This window comes from Symsagittifera roscoffensis, chromosome 5 (genome assembly GCF_963678635.1).
Source record: "Symsagittifera roscoffensis chromosome 5, txSymRosc1.1, whole genome shotgun sequence".
Taxonomy (NCBI): domain Eukaryota; kingdom Metazoa; phylum Xenacoelomorpha; order Acoela; family Convolutidae; genus Symsagittifera; species Symsagittifera roscoffensis.
Window position 1 is genome coordinate 25,762,987 of NC_087066.1, and position 12,188 is coordinate 25,775,174.

A 12,188-nucleotide genomic window follows, 5' to 3' on the forward strand; every position below is an offset into this window, starting at 1 on the left:
TTGTTCACCAAAGGGGGAGAAAGGATGCAGTTAATTGGATAATCAGTTAATTTTACAATTCAAATTTTTTCCTGCTTGGAGGAATGATGTGATTTCAACTTATTTAGTATTGTTAGCAATTCTTACATAACGTTTCTAACAGGTCACTCTTTTATGACCTTCACTATTTCATTCTCTCCGGCGGAGAGAATGCTCTCTTCACTTTTTTAATGTTTTAACTTTAGACTAATTCACTTTTGTTCTTTTATTCTTTTAATTGTATAAAGTAGAGTTGGCTGTAACAAAGTAACATTTTATCATCAGTGTTTTTTGCTTTTTTGTGATTTCAATATGAAAATATTTATTGTCTCGCAGATATATACCGCGAGAAAAAAGTAATGCAACTGAGAACTAGGAAAAAACAAATGAAAGAAAAGTGTTAGGTCAGCACAAAATTAATTGGCTTTTTCGAAAATGATGTATGATCAGCGTATGCTATTGAGACAGCAACATCATACAAACATTTTGTTTCGTTGTCTTTGTTTCAGCCGGTTTTTCTTCGGGTGATGATGTACTATCAAAGAAGGGACCCAAATCAGGTAAATCTATTAGCTGACCCTTTTCGCAAGTTTTTCTATGGAAAAAAGTTAAACACAGAACTCTATTCTAAAGATTTATCAGATAAAACAGAGAGAGAGAAAAACAAGAACAGCTAATCACTGATCAAATAGCACAGATTGTTCCGACATCTGAAATCATTGCAATATTTGAAAAATAAACGTCTTTGGGTTATGCTAAAGTCAAGCCCCCTATTCATACATTATGATGTATTACTTTGTACATTACAGTCACCTCACGACAAAATAATTGGAACAGCAAAACCTAAAATCCAGCCAGATAATTGAAGTGTTTGCGAAAAAAATATATAATTAAAAAAAAGGAACAAAATTGTCTTTCGTTATTTTTTTGGAGGGGAGGGGCGTAAAATTATCCTTCCAAACTAAGTTTTAATTGCTGAAATACCGAAAACTGTTTATCTATTTGTTGTTTTTACGTTACATATTGCGGAAAACAAACTTATTTTCATCAATAGCTTCTCAGTTTGTCCCCTGTGTTATTAATTAGTCTTAAAAAATTCAAACTGTAATTTTTCTACCTGGAGGCACGTTTCCGGGAATTTTTTCCTTGCAGTACTCTAATTATCTTTGTAATTATATCAATGTGACGCTTTTTTTGCAGTACCGATTTGCAGCATAGAAAAAAGCACGCCGGTTTGTGCAGCTTTGAAAGTAAAATTCAAAATTCAAAATTCAAAATTCATGCTGCTCCTGGTACTCAGTTACAGAATATAGGTTGATAGAAAGTGATAGAATATCGGTTGCCAAATATTCAAATTTACAAAACGAGTACAAAATACTGTGAAACAAAAGATGTCACTAAATTTGCTCAAAAACACGACTTGGCTAGTTCCAACATAAAACTACGCTAAGTCGCCACTAACAATGGCGCTTAATCTAGCGAATATTTTTTTGATGTTTAGTTAAATATGCTCAATAAAATCTCCATCGGAGTGATGTCTTAAGTAAAATCACTCTGAGAGTCTTGCTTGATGCTTTTCTTAAGTTTCAACAGTTTTGAAAAATTTATGAAGTCTTTCCGCGTAAAAAAATACTCATTAAAACTTTTCACCTACCTTTTCGCGTAACATCGACGTATGTTTTTTGGGGTGGGCCAAAGTGCGCAAAATTGTGGTCTGCGGAAAATTTCCTTTCATATGTCGCAGATTTGAAACGGGATTTGATTTCAAAAAACCGTAAGTTATCTTTTTGATTATATAAAAATTTGTTTGACTTTTTTGCAGGCTTTTATCATTTTGAATCCAAAGTTGTGATGCATAAAAAAAATTGCTAAAATAACTTGTTTTTACCACTTAGTTTTTAGATCTTCTCAAGAAAGTTTTTTTCAGTCGTAACCGTGTGCTTTATTCAAGTAATAATAATCATAGTAAATATAAATTGTTTTCATATTAAAGATTACTCAATAGAAACTTGTCATTGACCATTGATAACATTGACCATAGATAGCAAGGATATCAAAAGACCTGATAGACCTAGTCAAGTGATGCATTAATTAAGCAGTACTATTTCATATCCCTAGGTACTAAGAAGTTTCAATTATAATGAAGCTTTAGTTGTTCAAAAACTACAACACACTTTTAGGAAAAATAGAACTAAGCGTTTGTCATATCTAAGATTTATAAAACTTTTAATTGACAATCATTGAAACCATTGACTTTAACGCCTAATCGCAAAATCTGCAAAAACAGGACTTTTTGGTTCTTCTAATTTTGCGATTTCTCAATTTTTGAAAGCAAAATTAAATTTTTTTAAGACTTCAGTTTCCAAATCTTACTTAAACGAGTTATTAGCGTTTTGAGTTGCTCATATAAGTGCACTTCTTTCATTCAGCAAACCTTCTAGTTTTTTAAAAATTTTCTGACTGAAGCCTTTATTTTTTTCGAGAAATTTAGACTGGTGCCTAAATTTTTTAAGAAATATAGTTTTGTTTCTAAAGTTTTGTTTCGTTTCAAGTTTTTTTAGTGACGTATTACTAGCTGTGTCGTACACTAAATCCCCATATTGCAGTATTTGCTGAATTGAAATGAAAGCGGTTTTAATTGGTTGTGCTGTTGCTAGTGCGGCACGAAATTGGTAGAGAATTTCAAAAAACATCCATTTGAAATCTAAATTTGCGTCCATTTGAATGCTCAAATATTTTTGTCTAAAGGCTTTTACAACATCATCAGTTGTTGTGTTGTCTATTCCTATGATTACTTGGTGTAAATTTGTCCTTTTTGCTTCACTGCGGTATCATCAGCGTATAAATAAGTGTTCACTGAGTTTGTAACTGTCAGTGGATCATTGAATCATTTATGATTAAAATGATTATTAGTGGTTCGAAAACTTATCCCTGTGTAACATCACAGTGATGAATTTTTCGGTTTGACTTTTTGAAGCTTTTTTGACTATTCGAGATCTATTTATCAAATTTAATATCAACAATGCTTGAATGGGAACTTGTAGTCCTCAGTTTTAGGTTTTGTGAATGTTTAGTTTGAAACAATTTCGAGCGCTTGTTTGAGATTAATGCAAGTTGCATTGGGACATTGCGATTCAAATTTCAAAATTTTTTGAATGTCTTCCATGAAGTTTACCAGAACTTTTCTTTTTGAAAGCTAAGGCCTGAGCCCGAATTCGTTTTTAGTCAAAACATTTTGTGTGACTATTGAAGGAATCAGACTTAAGAAATAAGTAATTTGCATAAATTCACAACCACTTTTACTATATATGCAGAAATTGTATATTAAAGGAGAACACTCAGTGTTGGGAAATTTCAAGCAAGTACAAAAAATATTCAAAGTTTTTTCCTTTTTGAAAGTTAGTCAACCCTTTCGTAAACCTAAGTTTGATTTCATTCCTACCATCAGAACCCTCCAAAAAAAACCATGAAATTTCCTAACGACTCGACATTAAGAAAGAAAACATAATTGTTTGGTTAATGCTCAAGTTTCAGGCAATGTGTCGTTTTTTTTCTGCGTGGTGTGGTAAAATTGTTTAAAAGAAAAAATATAACTTAACTCATTTGACATCCTAGAAAGGTTGGCAGAATAGACAACAGTTGTTTTTTGTAGAAAAAGTTGACTAGAAAATAAATATTCAAAAAATCAAAAAAAGTATCACTTTCTTTTTTCTGCAAATTGTTTTTTTTTGAAAAACAAAAAAAAACATTTGAAGAAAACATAAATGTTTGGTTAATGCTCAAGTATCAGGCGAAGTGTCGTTTGTTTTTTCTGCGTTGTGTGGTAAAAATGTTTAAAAGAAAAACTATAACCGAACTCATTTGACATCCTAGAAAACATAAATGTTTGGTTAATGCTCAAGTATCAGGCAAAGTGTCGTTTTTTTCTGCGTAGTGTGGTAAAAATGTTTGAAAGAAAAACTATAATCTAACTCATTTGACATCCTAGAAAGGTTGGCAAAATAGACAACAGTTGTTTTTTGTAGAAAAAGTTGACTAGGAAATGATTATTTAAAAAATCAAAAAAGTATCACTTTCTTTTTTCTGCAAATTGTTTTTTTTTGAAAAAGTCAGACATTTTGATTCGCATAATGGCGCTGAGAAACTCCAAAAACAGTTTGAAAGCCTGCTCGGTCGCTTCACTCACTTGAATTTAGACTGAAAATCAAAAATTCAACACCTGTTTTTCTTGACACTTGGATAATTTTTTGTAAATTCTTAAAGTTTTAAAGTAATTCGAATTGCATTGCGAGTGAAAGGACTGTAATATGATATATCACTTGAAATATTCCAATGATGATTTGTGGTACCTGATTCTGCACAAAAAATTGAAAAAACCTAAATCAAACCCGAATACAAAGCTTCTTCCCATAGTCGCAATGATGTGCATTTGCACTTATTTAGCGCAACTACATTTTATTGATATTAGTTACAAAAAGGAGCTTTGTAAACAATAATTATTTTTGTTTTTATTTCAGAGCTTCATAAAAAGTTCCTTAAAAGGCTTACTTTTTCTCAGCTATTCTTGTTGTTTCGACTTTTGGAAAAAATTTATTTCTGTTTTATTTCAAGAGCATTTATCTTCAGTGGTCCTAAAGAAGTCTTACTTTTCGTAATTATTTTTTGCTGTTCCGACTTTTAGAAAAAAAACTGAGTGCTTGTGCTCGGTGTGTTTATATTGTTGTGGTCAATTTCGGCTTTAAGTAATCTAAAAGATATAAATGCTCATGCTCATATTTAAAAAAAATGTTTCAATTTCGACCAGTTTTTGTAGATGTAGTTCTTTTACAATTGCCAGTTTCGGTCATTCTAAATTGATTTTATCGAGGTATTCGATCGTATAAATTTGTTACTAGACGCCAAATTGATTTTTATTTCTATATTTAAATGTTTAAAAAAGGGATTATTTAAAAAACAGCTTTTTCGAGGCTTTGTGAGTTTAGGTCCTGGGTGGCTCACTCATAGATTAATTTCAGATAAGGTACACCGTCTGTTCGTCCCGCTATCTTATTTTAGGTCCGATATATTCGTGCAATTTCTGTGTCTTATAATGATCTTAATCTTACTCTAATATCTCCTAGTTTCAATAAGTTTAGTGCAAACTGGACTTTGCGAGTTAGATATCAGTAATTGTTCTGAAGGAGAACGACTGTCTTCTAAATTATTTTTATTTTTTTGTTGTTGCTGAAACTATGAATATTTCAGCCTTACACATAATTGTAAGTGTTAGTTATGGTTCATGATTGATTAGTTAAGAATATTTTAAAGAGATAGTTTTATCAATAATAAAATTGAACATAAAAACTAGTTTTAAACTGGTTCCACCCAACCGGGGCTTAGAGAGCTTTAGTTTTAAAATTTTGTTGCAGTGAAGGATGGATGGAGAGATTTTTTGTTTCTTGGAGTATTTTCCTTTTGAGGAAGTGACTGCGTGAAGGAAGAGAGAGGAACAGTTGTTCGTGTTTCGGATTTGTTGTTTTCATAGAGAGAAGGGGGCAGTTGCTCGATCTCCAGAAGTGTGTTTCGTAGTTCCTGGATTATATTGAGTGATTGTGTCAAGATTTCAGATTTATGCAATGATGTGTTAATTTTGTTAGGCTAGAGCGAGACTACGTGCAAGGTGGAATTTGATTTCTTTGTGTGAAGCGCCAAGACACTAGGGTTTGTATGTGAAGTCAACATTGAGTTGACTATTGTTCTTTTTCAACGGGTACCTTTGCAGCGATTTGTTGGCCTTACTCTAAATCCTGTGAGGGTTGTGACTAGGGCAACAAACCAATAGATTTGCCATTCCAAAGTCGGAATGTCATGGAGTTTTCATCTCCCTTTGTTGCTCGTTCCTTGCGCTTTCAGAATTTTTTTTATTTATATCTACATCTTGTAAGTGAGATCAGTTTTAGTTATAATATTTGTTAGTTGTTTTTGCACAGCGTTTTTTTTAGTTACGGTTATTTTAAAGAGTTGATCTCAAGAGGAGCCACTCTTAGCAAAAATCGTGGATTGGGGTCGAATTTCATGGTGGGTGCATGTAATTCAAGCGACGTCGTTCTGGTGGGTGAGGCCAGACGGGAGTATAATTTTATCGTCTCTTTGAGCAGAGTCTAATTTCGTGTTCAATTTTTTGTTCTTTTTTATCAGGTGTTTTTCCTTTTTATGTCTTTGATTGTGTCCTTCTATCAAAAATAGGTTGTTGTGTCTTGGGTTTATCTTCTGATATTTTGGTGTTTTAAGTGGTTTCAATAAAAATTGAAAGTGGGTTTCAAATAAATAATTTATCCAGTTTTAATTTGGGTTCAATCTGGTTTGAGTACATTGGGAGATTTTTTCATACACGCGGTTGGTTTTGTGGTTTCAGTAAGTTGCGTTGGCTAGTTTAAGCTTACTTATAACTCCTTACAACCGGGTTAAGGGACAGTTTGAAACGTGTGAAAAAAAATTAAAACTGTTAGCAGTTAGTTTCTGAAAATTGAAGTTCATTTATTAAACAGTTCAATTTGGGCGAGTTAATTGATATTGGTAGAAAAAGTGCGGAAAATTAAAAACATTCGTTTATAAAATAAGAACACATAAAAAAGTTAATTTTCTGTAATTAATTTTGCATCAATAATTTACTACTTTATAATTGAAATTTACTACAGTTTGTCGTCACTTTATGGCATTTGTGTTAAGTTTATTTCACTAGGATAAATCAGTTACTTTGTTAGATTATAAATTGAAAGGTGAAATAGAGTTTTGGATTTTTATTTCGGTTTTATCCTAAAATTGAGTGACTGGTGAAATCTAAAAAGAAAGGTGAAAACCACGTGTAGAAATGGTGAGCGCCTTATTTATAAAAGGAAACTTTATACAAACGAGGGTTCAATTCCAGGGAAAAATCAATGGGGCAAGTCAGCCTTGATAGTGTCAGATATTACTAATAGCTTGGCAAGCATGCGTATTACGTTTTTAGTGCGGAGCAGTGGGCAAAGAAATTCAACCGCTCTGATGATATTTATTTCTTCAGTAATAGCTGAAGGTTCGTAATTGTAATTTTTGATTATAAAATAAAAATTTTGGTGATGTAATGATTGCTTTCTAATAGGGCTATTTCAATGGGCTGTATATATTCTTGGGGAATTATGATAGGACGGGCGTCGTCTAGTGGGAAAGTGTTAGTCAATAGGCAAAAGGTATACATCTGTTGGACAGGTCGCAATTACGGAGGATGCCGTGCAATTTGTTTGATTTGATGCGATATGTAAAGTTTAAGAATTAAGGTGATGTGTACTTTGAATTAATGATTATAAAGCAATTGTGGGGGTTACGGGATTGTGAACTGTGTATATAATGTCTTAACGTGTGGGTTAACTTTATTTTTAACATAACTTCGTGCAAACAGTGGATACTCTTTCCCTCGGTGTGAGAAAGTTATACGTTAGTGCGAAGTGATTGAATTTATTGAAAAATGGTTTATAAGCTTTAGTGTTTGTTAGTGTGTGATCGAATTGATGTGATCGAATTTGTCATTTGTGCTGTCAAAATGAAATATGTTCTGATTTAATGAAGAATTTTGCAATTAGTTGAGGGTTAATGTTCTGGTCATTTTCGTACGGGGAATCATCCATGTATCAGGTGACAGTTTGATCGTAGCGGTTAATAGAAAATCGATTAGCTTTTTGTGCTATGAATTTGTTTAGTGTTTCGCTTAAACCTATGGTGGTGAATTTATTTTCGAGAAGTGCTGTAGTTATTGGTAAATGATGGAGTCACAAAGTTCTTTGTCATCGGGAATGTTTTTCAGGGGGATTTAAACTGGGTTAGTAAAGTTGAAGGAAAAGATCTAGGATCGTGTAGGAAGTAGGGTATATTAATCTACGAATGGTGTGCGTCGGGTTTTATTTGCTGTATTATAGTAAGTATATTGAAGGAAAAACGGTAGGTTATGAATTACAAACTATGGGGTATTAGTATGATGAGGATGGTGGGGATATAGTCGAGATGATCATAGGCAATTATTAAGGAATTGTGATGTAGTGTTAGGGTGCTTTCGTTTCATAAAAACTTTGTGTGTTCGAGTAGGTGCAATGTGTACAGAAGGGGTAAAAGATTCGGAGGTTGAAGCTGAGTTGAATAGTTGGCGAATTGTTAATGAGTTAATTGTGTCATGAATTTGTTTTTAGTGAGATAAAAAAAACTTAAGTCATGTTCAAGTTAGCCATCTGTGATAGGTCTGGCTACAACAGGTTCGTTACATGCCAGAGGGGAAAGGCCAGTGGTAGCGTCGGTGTGTGAAGAGGGAGAAAGAGAGAGGGTTCATCAGGGGCAGGTGGATTTATAAGTTGGATAGGTGATTGAGAAAAGTAAGTAGGGCTGGATTTCGAGTCGAGGAATTCATCCAGGGTTTCTATTTTGTAATTATTATAACTAGAGATGGTATTAGAAACTGTTTGCCGTGAACCATCTGAGTCCATGCGTGGTGAGTTAGAAGGAAAAATGAGTGGGCGAGAAGAAGTGAGGTCTGAAATTGAAATGAGGAAATTTTGACGTTGGAGGTTTGATGGATAGGAAAAGAAATGGTTGACGGATCCAATTTGTCGGCTCATCGTGGGCTGAAAAGATGACTGTTTTGGAAAAGAAAGTTTTTTTTGTGTGTGGTTTTTCTGCAATTTGTTAATATGTGTCGCCAATATCCGGTTGTTGGAGTGTTATATGAGATATTGGGCTCTGTTGTAAATTACTAGTTTGATGTATGCGTTCGGTAGTCGAAACATTTTTTTGTAAATTTTTGGGACAAAAGAGAAAGAATGATATTTACGTAGACTTTGTAAATGTGATTTTGCTGTAGGTGTCGTATTTTTATTACCTTCTGGGGTATCATATGTGTTCGGTTTTGAAGATAATATTCTAAGAAATCAAATAAAATTGAACTTTGTGTAAAATATATTCAATCTTTCTAGAATATAGTAGGGCCAACCTAGAAATGCTAGAAGTTCTTTTTTGATGTTCACAAAAAAATATATATTAATTGATGAAATATCTTTTGGACGTTAGTTTCTCCGTTGAGATATATATAGTCTTTAGTTTTCTTAAAGTATCCACTATAGGCTTGTCCCAGAAACCTGCTGTTTGAGCTAGTTATCGTAGGTTTTGATCGTTTGACTGTCTTTGTATTGTATCCATTTTAGTAAGAAATTCTTCAAATTGATGCTTTCTAATGCGATGTTCTATATCTGAGTTAGAGTGAATACCTATTGATTGTAGGTCTATGTTTGGTTATGAGCAGTTGCGCGTACGCTTTGGGTTGAAACTTTCTTTAGGGATGACATTAATCAAGGGCATGGAGTTACAAAATAACATTTATCTTCGTTTGGGTTAAGCTGTACTACATTGTGGCTCTTTTCAGATCCACACGGGACAGCTGTATCGCAAATGTATATTCGGCATGTTAGTGTATCAACAAAATGTATTTTGTTTTTATAAAGTGTACGTTTGCGTTCTTAGCATCTTATCTTCAAAAACCGTGAAACTTTTTAGTGCTAATGTTTTACCAAAAAAAATTCCGTCAGAGTCAATGAGGTTAGAGCGGTTGCCTGATAAGAGGTATCCTGCGTAAGGTATTTTAAATACTGATACGGCGAGAAATTGTAGTATTTGTGTTCGTTCTAGTTCACATAAATGATGGAGTGTTTCTAATTCAGATAGTGACATTTCTTGAAAAATTCTATTTTTTGTGTAATTTAATTTCATATAAAGCAAACAAATTTTGGATTGCGCCAAAATAGGTGTTATTCATTAGTAAACGTTCTTGTAATCTTGTACTATGCTAGTTTTCTGGATGAATTTTTCCTCCAGTGTTACCGGTATTTTCGTAAAATTTTACTGGGATGTAGGTTTTTTCGTCTTCTCTATTTTGACATGGGTGTGCTGTAACGAGGATTTTTTTCCTGTTTTCATGTCGAAACCTTTTTGTATTCGACAAGAATTTCTGAATATTGTGTTAGGAAAAGTTGTTTGGGGTAATTAAATGCTACTTCCGTTTCAGGGTAATTTTGAAATGTGTTAGTTTTTTTCTATACCGTCCCTATTTTTGATTGGCGTGGGTTTGATCTAACTGATCAGGGTTAATTTTATCAAAGGGTATAGATTCTATAAATTAATTTATGTGAGGTTTTGTCATTCTCGCGTGAACTTTAGCGACTTGAAATGTGGTACATAAGTCTTCAGGGAACCAAACTACGATTACCTGTGTTTGTGTAGTGAGATCGCAATAGCCTTAATCATTTTTACAAGAAAAGCCGATTCCTTGATACAAATGGTATCAATTTTTAAATCTCGTGTTAATTGAACTTTTTCTAATTGATTTTTCTAATCGAAAATCATTTATTCTTGGAAGCCTGAATTTTTTGTGTCTGCTTGATGGGTTACTAATTCCAATGTGTGGTTTCAAATTTTGATTGTTTAAATCATAGGTTAAATGTCCGTGTGGGCCCTGGTACGAGAATTTATTGAGCAGTTGTCTATGACGTTGTTTGTGTTCAAGTTGTGATTGGTGTGTGCAGAGTCTGGAAAAGTTTGAAAAATTACTAAGTTACGATTTTCATTTTTTTGGCGACTTTTTTTAAAGGTTGAAGTTCATTTTTACAATCTTCGAGGTTTAAATGTAAATGTTTTTGGATTTTACTACAAGGAAAGTATTCATTATCGATTTTTTTTATTGCTGTTGGAAATTTGTAAACTTGTACTTTCGTTTCTGAAAAAGTTGCGGTAAATTTATATTCTGTTAAAATTGTGGCTCGAGCTTTCGAGTAAAGTTTAGCTGCTACAGTTGTTGATTCAATATATTATGGTTCAGAGTCGCTTTGTGTTACTTGGTTAATTGCGTTTTTATGTAGTGTTTTTTGTTGATTATCTGCACAGTCATAAAATTTGACAAGGAGGTGTTGTTGGCCTGTTCGGGGGAAGAGCGGATTCAAGATTTCCCAAAAGAGAAAAAGTTGTTATTGAAAAACTTTTTTAATTGAAACATGTGAATGATAAACCTGACAAAAAAAGGATTATAGAATGTTATTCAACCTATGGTCTGTTTTGTATATCTATCGTATTTGTAAATAAAATCTTTGGTAGAGATAGTGGTAATAGATATTGTACTAGATCATTTAGTTTCACTGTTATTTCAAATTTAAAATTTAACTTATGTTGGGTACGATTTGGATAATATATTCTTGAATATCCTTATGAATGTCGTGTCTATATTGTAGTTTGTTGAATACCCAATTAAATAGTCGATTGCTATCGAGGTGTTGGCCAAATAGGGGAGTGGATACAACAAAGGAGTTGCACTCTAAGCGTAGAGGTGTAAATGTAACTTGTAATTCACGATATCCATCGCCTAGGTGATTTGAAAAATTTGTAGGGATTATATTTGATGGTGTTTGACCTTTGACTGAGGGTGTTGATGGAAGTGATAGAGTTTCGAGAAAAAGGTATCTGATGAGATGTCTATTGGGTCATTTACCAAGTTGGGTTCACCTTGGGCAATTTTTGCGTCATCCAATTTGGAAGTCTTTGTGATGAAGTGGGGGGTTTGAAGGTATTTCATGAATTTGTTCAGAAGTGGGTGTTGAACATAAATACTCTGATTGAATATTTGGAGTATTTTGTCGGAAATTTTTAAAAGTGATGGAGGGATGCTTTGTATTGTATGACTAGAAAAATCTAGAGGGGTCCAAGATGGTATTGAGGGTATAATAAAATGAACTCTCGGTGTTGTTAGGTTTCGGTTTTGTCGGGGTGAATAATTTGTCTGTCTATTGTAGTTGTCAAATTTTGGTTTTGGCATAGGTGTCTCTTTCTGTTAGGGTCTTGTTGGAGTGAGGGGATAAATGTTTTTTGTTGGTTCGTATTTTGGTTCACTTAGGGATGCCTGACGTATGGCCGGTGTTGATGGTTCGGATAGTGATGTACGTATTTCTTCAATGGTGCAAAGGTTTTCTACAGAGGACATACATGTAGACGATTGGGGTTAATTTGATTGAATAGATGTCGGTGCTATCGTCGGGTCCTGAATAGATTTGTTGATGGGGAATTCCTAATGGGGTGTGGATTAGCAATTTTGAAATATTTCGTATCTGCTTTTTATTACCTAAGTCTAT

General features: G+C 33.3%; 1 protein-coding gene across 1 annotated transcript in view; it reads left to right on the top strand.

Annotated features, from left to right (window-relative positions):
• Positions 1–526: 526 nt before the first annotated feature.
• The window catches only part of LOC134846668 (glycoprotein-N-acetylgalactosamine 3-beta-galactosyltransferase 1-like), a 36,668-nt gene continuing 25,006 nt past the window's right edge, over positions 527–12,188 (top strand). Inside the window, exon 1 of the mRNA XM_063864052.1 lies at positions 527–578. The gene's annotated coding sequence lies outside the window, so the exon portion shown is untranslated. The remainder of the gene's footprint in view (positions 579–12,188) is intronic.